The 12,247-nt window shown below is 42.3% G+C and overlaps 1 pseudogene; it reads left to right on the forward strand.

Annotated features, from left to right (window-relative positions):
- Positions 1–764: 764 nt before the first annotated feature.
- On the forward strand, positions 765–8,978 carry LOC103031020 (testis-specific serine/threonine-protein kinase 6-like; annotated as a pseudogene).
- Positions 8,979–12,247: the final 3,269 nt, after the last annotated feature.

Below are 12,247 nucleotides of genomic sequence, written 5' to 3' on the forward strand. Positions count from 1 at the left end.
TACACTTCCTGTATCTGTCACGTGATTTTGTTCAAAGCACCAATACGGGGTAAATGCCCTGTACTTTGCTGTAATCCTGATTTACCTCACCTTTCTGGTGGCAAAAAGATCCAAGGTTTGGACATTAACCCAGACAAGGTGGACAAGTTTAGCCTGTTCAGGATAAAAGATAACAAGAGTGAAACTCCTCACTAACCACACACAGTTCAACACTGTGTACCAGCAGGCCCGTTTAAATTGTAAAATTAATCCAATTTGTGACTGCAAAAAACATTAAGTTTCTGAAGATATCCCAATAAAATGATTTGAGCTTATATGTTGCCAGCATTTTTATTACATTAATTCATTAATTAATGTAGAATATTCACACATTTTGTATGTTTGAATTTTCATAACCAGTGTAAAAATATTTTTGCAATAACATTATAGACAATATAATGTCCATTTAAAAAAAGCTATTGTGACTGGACTAGTCAAGACCATATTAATCAGGATAAAGATATGATTTGGTTCTGTGTATTTTTTTTTTTTTCAGGAGAGAAGCCATTATTAAAACACTTTGTCTGTACCGTGGTGAGGAGGATGGATTTCTGATTAAGAAGTATATAGTAAGTAAATATATATATATATATATATATATATATATATATATATATATATATATATATATATTTATATTTTTTATTCACACTAAAGTAATTATGATTAAAGGAACACATTTCTGAAGAATTGAGTTTTCTTTTTCTTTGTTTTTTAAGGAACATTCCATGTGAAGACCTTGTAAAAGACCAGCACACCACCAAAATGGGCATTTACGTCATCACAAAAGATGGTGGAGAGCTTGGAGAACATGATGACATCGGCATAGTTGTTGATGGAGACATTATTCTGGAGGTCAGGAAAGCCAGGCAGGAAAACGAGGAGGCGGACATAATCGCAGGTAATAAGAAATATATATATATATATTTATTAAATAAATAACTAAAAAACAAACCAAAACAAACGAAGGGGGTAACGATAACATACAACAGAGAGGCTAAAAAAAAGAAACAAACGAGTAACTGAAACAGACTGAAATAAACTAAACTGAGCAAGGAAAACAAAGGAAATAAACAAGATACAAACTAATAACAAAAGGCTAGATAAAGTAAACAAAACAGAACAAGGAAAATAAACCAGGAACTAAAAATAACAAAGGTCAAACAAGAATTAAACAGAGAAAAACTAGGAGAAATAAACTAAGGCAATAAACGTGATAACAAGAAATAAAAAGGAGATAAACACTAGTAAGAACTAGAGCTGTGAAATACAAAGACACGCTAAGACACAAAACAACAGGGGTTAGTGCAAAGACCGACGAGGACAAAGTGACACAGGAGGACTATATATACAACACGGGAATTGGAAACACCTGGGGCTAGGGGGCGGAGCTACAAATTAGACACACGTGGTGGAAATTTACTGGGGAAGAAACACAGAGGAGCATGGGTCACGTGGGGATAACACACAGAGACCTGAGAACAGACAGGAACAGGGCAAGGCGTGACACTGGACAACATGAAATCTGTTGCTCAATCATGTGCATTAATGCTTGGCGTAATCTATGTGCTGAATTTGGCTTACCCCAAAGAGCTGAAATACTACTATGAATTTGTACAAAAGGTTGTCATGCAGATGAATGGCCCAAAGCTCTCCCCAAAAGTCCGTGGTCTGAAGAACAAGATCAGTGGGTAATCGAATTATACAAAAACACTGAACGTCTGAACAACACTGAAGACCTATAAAACAAGATTTTTTTTTTTTTTTTTGAGTTTGTTGATCTAACCATACCACCAGATCTGTTTTCAGCAAAAAATCAACTTGTTTCTCATTTGTGCTGTTTGTGGACACCTATACATTATCTTGAGAAACTGTCACTCAAGGACAAGAGCATGCAAAAAAAAAGACTCTTTTTTTGACTAAACTGTTTCCTTTTGAACATTTTCTGCTCAGTATACACTGTTTCCAGCATAAATTTATTTGCATAGCCGGTAAGTAAAGTAAGAGCAAGGTTGGTAAGCAAGGTCCTGACAAGTGTAACAATAAACAAATCACATCACAAGTCATTATGATCAAATCAAATCAATTTTATTTGTATAGCGCTTTTTACAACAGGTGTTGGCACAAAGCAGCTTTACAGAAACATGAATACAGGACAAAGAGTCAGGCAAAAGATTAAACATAGAAAATACATAATACAGATTAAATATAGAAAATATATAATACAGAACCCCCAGTGAGTGCGGAGGCAAGGAAAAACTCCCTCAGATCTGCAGGAGGAGGAAGAAACCTTGGAAGGACCAAGACTCACATTTAAGGGGGGACCTTCCTACCACTGGTCAAACGGCTTTTAAATTGAATTTGGATGCGATGATGAATGGAGAATGGTGTTTTACACCGAGCACATCTGTGTTCAACAGCTTCTTTTGATTGTCTGTTCATATGATGGGTTGTGTGTCATCTGAACACAAAATAGCCTTTTGTGAAGAGAAAACACTGTTTTGAATGTAAAGTTTCATTTTGCAGGAGAATTGAAGGGTTTTGCCTATTTTGTGTGTATTTGTTCTGAGAATATGAGGTTATATGTTTTCAGAAAATGTGTGTAAACAATCCACAAAAACTGTAAATAGAAGGAACATAATTCAATTTAGTTAACATTACAGTCAAAGTAAACTTAATAAAAATCAATTAAGCAAACAGAGCTTAAAAGCAAAAAGTACATGTAACGTAAAAAGAAAATAGTTGATGTATCTTAAAGAAATGTCTGGTTAAGTGCAATTTTCATGCTTCAAATTTGTAAAAGTAACTTAAAAAAATAGTAACAATTACTTTAGGAATGTAAATGCTACATAATTTTATTAAGCTGGTTTAGCATAGGATCGATTAGAAAATATTACTCAAATTGTAAGTCTAGATCTAGATAATTTAATTTCATGCAACCCTTTGACAAAAAAAAAAAAGAAAGTAAATTCAAAGAGTATTTTTTTCAGTGTACAGGGTCAACACACCTGTTTAATCCACCAATTTATCTGGAACGTAAACATAACTAATTCAAGGACAATCTGTGTCCAAATTTAAAAGTATACAATAAATCAAATATTTAAATATAAATAAAATTCCATTGTGCTTATCATACACTTATTTTTCTATATTACATTTAAAATCCATTGTTATAAATTTCAGTTATAAAAAAGGAAGCAAAAAAAAAAGGCAAAAAGTTTACAATTCATTTGTTGTTTATATAGAACAAATATAGCATGCTGACTTATTTTAAAGTGTTTCAACTTTTAAGTGAGTGAGTGGTGAATTACTGAGGCACAGAACTCTGTATACATACAGCTCCATACAGTGAGTGACAGACCTGAACCAGTTTGGTCGGAGCAGCTGGAGAGAAAGCAATATTACTGATCTCGACTGACACTGATTGACCTGACATTGACACAGTAAGAACTGTTTATTGATTACTGATCACAACTATATATATATATATATATATATATATATATAGTAGTGGTATAAGCATATGGCAGGATATGTTTATTGATTACTGATCACAACTATATGGATCACAACTAGCACATGCTAGAACCATTTAAACATATGTCTTTGGCTTAATAATGTCTATGACCTTCAGAAGGCCAATTTACACAAAATATACAATATACAGTAAATAAATCATCTGATCAAAGCATATGTTGAAAAAACTCTAAGTTTCCTATCTCTGGTCAGGCTGCTTCTCAAAATACATACTCAAACACAAGCTAGTGTTTTTACTAATTTATACAAAGTTGGGTGGGACACAGCCAGAAAGATTTTAATACTGATATCAGAAGTGCTGTTAGGAATAACATTAAAACTTAATCAAGACAAAATTAACCTGTTAACCTGATCATGTTCTCCTCTACCTTCTCTTTACAGGAAAAACATGGCAACTAAGAAAGACCTGAGTAGCTTGGGCTACAAAGTTTTGCACACAATTGGCAAAGGGGCATTTGGTACAGTTAAACTGGCCAAATCTGAAAAATACCCTGACAAGGTTGCGATTAAAATAATGGACTGCAAGCGCATGTCATCACATGATTATCAACAATGCAGGCTCTATGAACTGTCTATCCTGAGAAACACCAGGCACCCGCACATCGTACATGTGCACGAAATTTACATCAGGCCAAGTGGTCAGATTTTTATAGTAATGGAGGCTGCAGCGATGGATCTTACTAAAAAGATCAGAAAGCTCGGCCGGATCCCCCCTGACCAGGCCAGACTGTGGTTCTCGCAGCTTGTCAGCGCCATGGTGTATCTTCACATTAAGAACATCGTTCACCGAGACCTGAAATGTGGCAACGTCCTACTGACCGCTGACGACCAGGTCCGACTGATCGACTTCGGTTTTGGGTGCTACACAGCAGGCTTTCCAGACGTCCGTGAGACGCTGTGCAGTACTCCTCCGTACAGCGCTCCAGAGTTGCTGATGGAAAAGTGGTACGACGCCAAAAAGAGCGATGTGTGGAGCCTGGGCGTCATTCTTTACATCATGGTCACCGGCTCCCTGCGCTTTTAATTCAACAAAGACCAAAACTCTCCGCCGTCTTCAGCTCAAACCTCTCAAGTTCCCACGGAAAATCACAGTGGAGGAGCCGTGTCGCGATCTGATCACCTCCATGCTGTGCTACAATCCCTACCAACGGCCTGAGATGACGACTGTGGAAAAGCACCCCTGGCTACAACCAAAGAAAGAGCAGCAGTAAGTAACTGGAACCATAGTACAGAACTTAAGAATTATGCCCACAGATCTCAGAAGTTGAGTGTTTATATGTTTATATCACTAAATATAAGTGCTAATGATGATCGTATTTTCATCTACAGGGAAACAGATGAGGAGACTGCAGCTGCAGAAACACCTACAGTTGTAGCCGAAACGTCTCCAGAGGGAGATGTGCCGGAGGATGGTTTGGTACATAAGGTTCTGTCCACATCCAGGGATCTTCAGTCTCCTGTAGTAGATGATTTGGAGCAAGACAACAAAATGCAGAGTTTGGAGAAAACCAGCCGGTATGTGTTTGCTTGGTTTGTTTTGTAACACTTTACTTGAATGATCTATTGAAGATACCTAATAGACGCCCAACTAACATTTAACTAAATATCTAATAAATACAGAAGATCTAGTAAATCTAGTAATTTAGACTATATATATATATATATATATATATATATATATATATATATATATATATATATATATATATATATACACTACCGTTCAAAAGTTTGGGGTCACATTGAAACGTCCTTATTTTTGAAGGAAAAGCACTGTACTTTTCAATGAAGATAACTTTAAACTAGTCCTAACTTTAAACAAATACACTCTGTACATTGCTAATGTGGTAAATGACTGTTCTAGCTGCAAATGTCTGGTTTTGGTGCAATATCTACATAGGTGTATAGAGGCCCATTTCCAGCAACTATCACTCCAGTGTTCTAATGGTACAATGTGTTTGCTCATTGGCTCAGAAGGCTAATCGATGATTAGAAAACCCTTGTGCAATCATGTTCACACACCTGAAAACAGTCTAGCTCATTACAGAAGCTACAAAACTGACCTTCCTTTGAGCAGATTGAGTTTCTGGAGCATCACATTTGTGGGGTCAATTAAACGCTCAAAATGGCCAGAAAAAGAGAACTTTCATCTGAAACTCGACAGTCTATTCTTGTTCTTAGAAATGAAGGCTATTCCATGCGAGAAATTGCTAAGAAATTGAAGATTTCCTACAACGGTGTGTACTACTCCCTTCAGAGGACAGCACAAACAGGCTCTAACCAGAGTAGAAAAAGAAGTGGGAGGCCGCGTTGCACAACTAAGCAAGAAGATAAGTACATTAGAGTCTCTAGTTTGAGAAACAGACGCCTCACAGGTCCCCAACTGGCATCTTCATTAAATAGTACCCGCAAAACACCAGTGTCAACATCTACAGTGAAGAGGCGGCTGCGGGATTTTGGGCTTCAGGGCAGAGTGGCAAAGAAAAAGCCATATCTGAGACTGGCTAATAAAAGAAAAAGATTAAGATGGGCAAAAGAACACAGACATTGGACAGAGGAAGACTGGAAAAAAGTGTTGTGGACGGATGAATCCAAGTTTGAGGTGTTTGAATCACAAAGAAGAACGTTTGTGAGACGCAGAACAAATGAAAAGATGCTGCAAGAATGCCTGACGCCATCTGTTAAGCATGGTAGAGGTAATGTGATGGTCTGGGGTTGCTTTGGTGCTGGTAAGGTGGGAGATTTGTACAGGGTAAAAGGGATTCTGAATAAGGAAGGCTATCACTCCATTTTGCAACGCCATGCCATACCCAGTGGACAGCGCCTGATCGGAGCCAATTTCGTCCTACAACAGGACAATGACCCTAAACACACCTCCAAATTGTGCAAGAACTATTTACAGCAGAAGCAGGCAGCTGGTATTCTATTGGTAATGGAGTGGCCAGCGCAGTCACCAGATCTGAACCCCATTGAGCTGTTGTGGGAGCAGCAATTTCTCCAGCTTACCTCAACAAATTAACAGCTAGAATGCCAAAGGTGTGCAATGCTGTAATTGCTGCAAATGTAGGATTCTTTGATGAAAGCAAAGTTTGATGTAAAAACAATGTTATTTCAAATACAAGTCATTATTTCTAACCTTGTCAATGTCTTGACTCTATTTTCTATTTATTTCACAACGTATTGTGGTGAATAAGTGTGACTTTTCATGGAAAACACAAAATTGTTTGAGTGACCCCAAACTTTTGAACGGTAGTGTATATTACCCTACACCCAACTCAATCCCAAACTCATTGTTAGGGTAAGTTAAAGGTTAGTAGGTTTAAAGTTTAGGTTAAGGTTTGATTTAGAGTTTTAAATGTTTTAGAGTAGGGGTACAAAATAACATACAGTAGTTATCATGTAGTAATCTGTAAGAGTGTATTAGTAATGATATATAATAATGATACATTTCCACATTTTTGCTTCTGTTGTGTCTCTACCAGGGTTTCCAATGAGTTTCCTGAGTCAGCTGTCAGTAAAGGGGAGGAGGATGAACAGAAGGAAGAAGGAGGAGTTATTGGCAGTCAAGCTGGTGAACAGGCTGCAGCTCATGGCTGTGGTGCATTTATCCGAGGCTTCAGTGCTTTTCAAAGGAAAATCAAGAAGATGTTCAGGAGGGAATCTAGGACTTACTCAAATTTAAGGTACGTTCTATCTAGCTGCTTTTCCACTGCAGGGCCAAACAGTTCTGAGAACTATGGGTAACCTCACAGACACAGAACTCCAGTACAGAACACTTATAAATGAGGGGAGGGTTCCTGGGGCCACAGAACCAACCGTTCAGTGGTAGGGCTAAAATACTCAGGGACTATTTGTGGTAATGGGTAAGCCCATTGGATGCTGCCGGTAGCAATGTGGGATGAGGCTGGTAGTCTCAGAAAATCATGATTTCCGATTTGGCTTTTAATTTGCTAGTTTGTGATGTAATAATAAAAAAATGTTTCAGTTTGTTAATCTTTGTAATTCTATCATTTAACAGATCCTGAAGAAGAAGACCAGCAAGAGCTAATCTGGCTCCAACAACCGTTTCTTTTTTTTAACCCCATTTTAGCCTATTTTCTCCCTGATTTCCCTAACACAAATCACTTAATGCAGCTCAAAGCACTCGGAGGAAAGCCTCTGATACATTAGGACCATCCAGAGCCCAGACTGGGTTTGATTCTAATCGGAAATTCCAGCTCCGTGGGCTGGTGACGCAAGCAGAACCAGTGCTCCCACAGCCCACAGTGAAGCGGAGACCAGCAGGCAAATGTTTCAATTAATGAATTTTGCCTGATATCGATTTTGCATGTGACCCTAAATTTAAAATGCAGTCAGGGAGAAAGTTCCAAACCAAATTTTTATAGTACTTCTTAAATCTTAGAGCTGCAATACTTTAATTTCTGCTAGATTAATTATTATCCACAGTCCTGTTTAAAAATGCTACTGTTTATTTACAGTGTGTATATTTCACCCCATATATAAAATAGCAGCAGCACAGAGATCAAAAAGTGCTCCTGAAATAGTGAGCAGAAATGTGATCTGCAGCAGAGAGATCAAAGGTAGCACCAGGATTAATGGATTAATAATTACTCCAGATTTACAGTACTGTAACTGGTACTGTAGCCCTCCCATAAGGAGGGGGTGGTGGTGGGCCAAAAAAATAAATAAATAAAATTAGTGGAAAATTACCTGTGTGCAGAATTTCAGTTACTCCAGATTTACAGTACTGTAACTGGTACTGTAGCCCTCCCATAAGGAGGGGGTGGTGGGCCAAAAATAAATAAATAGAATTAGTGTAAAATTAGCTGTGTGCATAATTTCAGTTACTTCAGATTTACAGTACTGTAACTGGTACTGTAGCCCTCCCATAAGGAGGGGGTGGTGGTGGGCCAAAAAAAATAAATAAATAAAATTAGTGTAAAATTATCCGCGTGCTGTCACGCCTGACCCTGTTTCCTGTCTGTCCTCGTGCCTGTGTTGTCCCACGTGACCCGTGCCCCTGTGTTCTGCCTGTGATTTTCCATTACCTCATGTCTCATTTGTAGCTCCACCCCTTCCCCAGGTGTTTCCACTCCCAGTGTGTTTCCTGTTTAGTTAAATAGACTTCCTCTGTCACTTGTCCTCTGTCGGTCTTTGCACTGTCTCCTGTTGTTTGTCTCTTTCTCTGCGTTTCTTAGATTCTTAGTGTTTCCTTGTTCCTCGTAGCCGTTAGCTCTCTTCCCTTGTTATTTTGTTCCTAGTTTAGTAGTTATTCACTGTCTAAGTTCTCAGCTCTGTTTAGTTTCTTGTTCTCTAGTCTCCCTAGTTTGTTTTGGTTTGTTTCGCTGTTCTTTGTTTATTTGTTTATTTACTTATTTAATAAATTTCTCGCCTTACCTGCACCTGTGTCCGCCTCCTCGTCTCCCTGCCTGGGTCATCCGTGACAGAAAGACCGACCGAACATGGACACAGCAGGTTCTGCCTGGACTGGCACCAGAATGGCGATTCGTCGTGCTCCTTGCGGGACCCCGGCGCAGGACACCTCGAGGCCTCAAGGACGCCGCAGGCCTCGGGGTAGGCGTTCTAAGGGGCCCCGCCAGCCGGAAGAAGACCCCTTTTCCGGGGAGGATTTTCTTGGGGGGGCGATACGGGTTGGTGCTATGAGCCTCGGTGCCTCCGTGTACCCGAGGCTCAAGGAGCGGGATCCGTGGGACTTTCTCGGGTGCGCTCCCAGTAGCTCCGAGGACAAAGAGGAGCTCTACCCTGCACCAGCCCGCACTCCGTTGCCGTTCCCCCCAGGGGCGGTGCTCTACCCGGCTCTCGGCCGCACAGCTCCAGAGGCCGTCCCGACTCCCGTCCGTTCCCCTGCGGCCAAGGCTCTCTTCTCACCGGCGGTTCCAGTGCTAGCTTCCCCGGTGGCTAAGGCGTTAGCTTCCCCAGCGCCTCCAAAGCTAGCTCCTCCCGCGGCCAAGACACTCTCCTCTCCAGCGGCAAAGGCGCACTCTGGGACTTCCGCAGCGGCTGTGAAACTGCGCTCCGTGACTATCGCGGTGGCAGCCGAACCGCGCTCCGAGACTTCCGCGATGGCAGTCGAACCGCGCTCCGTGTTCCCCGCGGTTGCTGCCAAGCCGCGCTACAGGACCTCCAACCCGGCGAGCCAGCCGCGAGCAGAGACTTTCCCCGCGCTTGACTCAGCCGGGGAGAGTGGAAATCCGGTCCGGGATTTTGCGGCAACCGCACTCTCAAGCCCTGCAGCTGCAGCGCTAGCTCCTCAGGTTGAGGAGCTGGCTTTCATGGCGGCTGCAGATCTGAATTCTGCCGCTGCAATCCAGCCTCTCTTTGGGACTATCTCCGCGGGCACTCAGCCGCGCTCTGGAACTCTCTCCGCGCCGGACTTTACCGGCGGCCCCGCGCTTTCTGCCTCTACAGTCTCTGCCGGCGAAGCTGCAGCTCCGGTCCGGGTGTTTGTTCCACCCGCAGTCTCAAGCCCTGCTGCTGCTCCGCTGGATCTGCACACACCCAGCTCCGAAATTCTCTCGGCGGCCACGCCCATCTCCGAGGTGTCTTCGGCTGCTGAGCCACGCCCCCGGACTCCTGCCGTGTCTGCAGAAGCTGCTCCAGCCTCCGTGTCTGCAGAAGCTGCTCAAGCCTCCGTGTCTGCAGAAGCTGCTCAAGCCTCCGTGTCTGCTGAAGCTGCTCCAGCCTCCGTCTCTGCTGAAGCTGCTCCAGCCTCCGTCTCTGCTGAAGCTGCTCAAGCCTCCGTGTCTGCTGAAGCTGCTGAAGCCTCCGTCTCTGCTGAAGCTGTTCAAGCCTCCGTGTCTGCTCCAGCTGTTCAAGCCTCCGTGTCTGCTCCAGCTGTTCAAGCCTCCGTGTCTGCTCCAGCTGTTCAAGCCTCCGTGTCTGCTCCAGCTGTTCAAGCCTCTGTGTCTGCTCCAGCTGTTCAAGCGCCAGCACCAGCTCCCGCTGCCAGAGTCGCCGCGCCGCCAGCACCAGCTCCCGCTGCCAGAGTCGCCGCGCCGCCAGTACCAGCTCCCGCTGCCAGAGTCGCCGCGCCGCCAGCACCAGCTCCCGCTGCCAGAGTCGCCGCGCCGCCAGCACCAGCTCCCGCTGCCAGAGTCGCCGCGCCGCCAACACCAGCTCCCGCTGCCAGAGTCGCCGCACCGCCAGCACCAGCTCTTCTTTGTTTATTTGTTTATTTACTTATTTAATAAATTTCTCGCCTTACCTGCACCTGTGTCCGCCTCCTCGTCTCCCTGCCTGGGTCATCCGTGACACGTGCAGATTTTCGGTTACTCCAGATTTACGGTACTGTAACTGGTACTGTAGCCCTCCCATAAGGAGGGGGTGGTGGTGGGCCCAAAAAAAAAAATAAATAAAATTAGTGTAAAATTAGCCGTGTGCATAATTTCAGTTACTCCAGATTTACAGTACTGTAACTGGTACTGTAGCCCTCCCATAAGGAGGGGGTGGTGGTGGGCCAAACACAAATAAATAAATAGTGTAATTAGTGTAAAATTAGCTGTGTGCATAATTTCAGTTACTCCAAACTTATGGTACTGTAACTGGTACATAGATATTCTGGGTGGTTCTGTATTCTAACCAAAATAAAACCAAAAATGTTTCAATTTCTTTGTCTTGATATGATTTTTCTTTTTTGTATCAAGTTTTCTAGCTGCTATATATATACGCAGCTCAAAAGATTTATATATTAATGAAAAGTTACTTTATTTCAGTAATTCAGTTCAAAACGTGAAACTCATATATTATATAGATGTATTACATACAAAGTGATCTATTTTAAGTGTTAATGAAAACCTAAAAATCAGTGTCTCGAAAAATGTAAGTAATATAATACAGGAAATTGACAAATCCTGCACCTAACAGCTGGGGTTATGCATAGGGCTCAGCCAGGATCTACTACTCACTCAACTAACAATAATAGCAAAACCACCACAATCTGATACTGGCTCGACAAGAATCCAGAAGCACAGCCTAACACTATGTTCATGGTCCATTGCCTCAACTGCCAAGTAACAGACCTACCAAAAAATAACCTATGAACACACAGAATCCCTCCTTAATCTAAGCTCACTTCCTTTAACTATGGCAACAACACACTTACCTAAGCACAATCACACACAATAAATCACATTATAAGTTGCGTGAGCAGAACACAGCAACCACTACCATCCGATACTGGCTCGACAAGAATCCAGAAGCATAGCGAACTATGTTCATGGTCCGTGCCTCAACTGCCAAGTACTCAGACGTCTACAAAAACTCATGAGACAAATTATTACAAGAGCAGGACCACACCAATCCCCTTCATCCAAACTCTAACACAAACTTCAGTGCAAGCTCTTCTCAGGGGTCATCAGGCAGGCACCTTCCTTCGTCAGTGTTTCGCTGAATTAGGCCCACGACACCTCCAGAAGGCTCAACAGTGAAGTCTGGCGTCCCAGACCCACCCCCCTCCAAGCTTGCTGTAGAAGCACAAACTCACTCCCTTCCCCACACAGCCTCAGCCCTTCTGAACCACAACCACTGACTAGATCTTTCAGCTACATCTGACAACTCCTTCACTACAGTCCTTAGCACACGACCTCTAATTCCGAATTCAGACAGCAGTCTTGTGGCAGACTTCGCAACAAAGCCTCTAGTACCTACCTCT

This window comes from Astyanax mexicanus, chromosome 12, assembly GCF_023375975.1.
Source record: "Astyanax mexicanus isolate ESR-SI-001 chromosome 12, AstMex3_surface, whole genome shotgun sequence".
In the NCBI taxonomy this organism is placed as follows: Eukaryota; Metazoa; Chordata; class Actinopteri; order Characiformes; family Acestrorhamphidae; genus Astyanax; species Astyanax mexicanus.